Raw genomic sequence first — 1,920 nt, forward strand, 5'->3', positions numbered from 1 at the left:
ACGAACATGTTCTTGCATGAGGCCCAATGACCCAAAACATCCAGTCAACCTACAGTGGCACGGTTTAATGGACAACTCCTGACCTCTGGAACAGCTGGAGCTTCCGCCCGTCATCTGTTGTTTTGAGAGATCTGTGCTCCAGCATGTGGGTTGTGCCTCAGGTACTGCAGTCGACTCCATTTGCATAAGTAGTCTTAACAAATCAGGAGCTAAACTGAAGATAACCAAACCTTTTAAGTGTTTAAATATGATTTTAATTAGCACACCTTGCAGTAAATAGACTAGAAAAATGCTGCATTTTGTGCACATTTTTTTTCTTTTTAAGGCTTTACCTCGCACATCTGCTGCAGCAATATGTGACTGGCATTTGCACACAATGCGCTTATAAGAACAGATATTAATTTTATTTTATTTTTTTAGTCCCTGACCGGCCCTCCTCTCACTCCAGCAAATTTTAGAGCGGCAGGCTTTTCTTAGACAGCCAGAGCAGGCTGAGGTAAGGTGGGTGTAGATTAGCCTTAATGTCGTTGTGGATTTCTGTTTTTATTTAGCTCCACAAAAAATAAATAAAATAAAAATAAATGCCTGATCCGAGGTTGTGTGGGTGAGGTTGGCAGTTAAGTGTTGAGTGTTTGCTCGCAGAAGAGACAAGCTGGAGGAACTGCGAGCAAGAAAATTTTTATTTTATTTTTTGTTGCTCTGATGTTTCAGGAGAATTTAAGCTTCTTCAAATTGGAAGCACGCAGTGGGACTTATTCATTAAACACAGTTGTGTTACCATTGTTGTGCTTAAAATCTGTGCCACAGTTACTGAATCCATTCATCCAGTTGGGGTTGTTATTTCTCTCACAAAGCCGTATTAGTTCTACCTATTGGCTGCGGAAAATAACATGACAGGGATGTCACCTGTTGACTTACTGCCGGCCTGTTTGAAGCTCAGGATGTGTGCTTTTTGGGATGTTTTTCAGGACAGAGTTTGCTCAGTTAGAATCAAAGGGCAAAGCAGATAGAAGCAGGATCTAATTCACAGCTGCTGTAAAAACAAACAAAAGATTCATTGTAATATTCATAAAGCAGCATCGAGTAAAACCTATAACCAGCAGAAACAAGCTCATTCAGTGACACCCACTTGCGCTTGCTGATAGGAAAAATACTTCCTTTATATTACTTGTATTTAGAAAAAAATAACAATTTGTCTGACATTAAGGGGAAAATTAAAATGGCTGTGGTGTGTATAATTTCTCAACTGGAAAATTAATGCCAGCACGAGAGCAACTGAGCCTCAGAGCGATGAGGAATAATATTAACAATAAAATCAACTTAAGTGAACCGGCAACTGAATGGAAGCCAGGAATATATACAGCTCAGGCTTACATATGTCTCTTTCAGTAACCGCTGAAAAACATGTTGGTTCCTTTTCAGTCATTTCACAGTACAACACACAGAGTTATATGGGACACGCGCGCCCTTGCGCACCTGGCTGAAGCCACCTCTAATCATGTCTTTAGACCGGTGACGTGGTGATGTTGAACGTCGGGTGACAAGCTCCGCCTTCACCCTATAAGTTCGGAGTCACCAGCGTCATTACTCAGTTCTATCGCCCTTCACCTCGCGATAGTCACCTCTAAACCTGAGCTCACATTGCTGCTGCTAGTTAGCTCAGCTTCTAAGGTTCTTAGGCTAGCTTAACTGGTGCTAACCGCGTTACCTGTTGGTTCGTGTGTCTGCTGCTCGACGCTACTTAAGTGACCTTTATTTTCTGCTGAAAATCTGTTTTGTGGTTCACAATGAGCACAAAATCACCTTCGAAGAAGCTGAAGTCTTCTGTTCGCCCCTGTCCTCAGGGGTGCGGCTTTAAGCTTCACGAGAAGGACCAGCATGAGGCCTGCCCAGCCTGCCTAGGAATCATTCACGCTCGAC

At 42.6% G+C, this 1,920-nt stretch overlaps 1 protein-coding gene across 1 annotated transcript in view; it reads left to right on the plus strand.

Annotated features, from left to right (window-relative positions):
* The window catches only part of LOC106518485 (SLIT and NTRK-like protein 3), a 29,084-nt gene that overhangs the window by 9,565 nt on the left and 17,599 nt on the right, over window positions 1–1,920 (plus strand). The window lies entirely within an intron of this gene.

The sequence above is a fragment of the Austrofundulus limnaeus genome, unplaced genomic scaffold (assembly GCF_001266775.1).
Source record: "Austrofundulus limnaeus strain Quisiro unplaced genomic scaffold, Austrofundulus_limnaeus-1.0 Scaffold61, whole genome shotgun sequence".
Taxonomy (NCBI): Eukaryota; Metazoa; Chordata; class Actinopteri; order Cyprinodontiformes; family Rivulidae; genus Austrofundulus; species Austrofundulus limnaeus.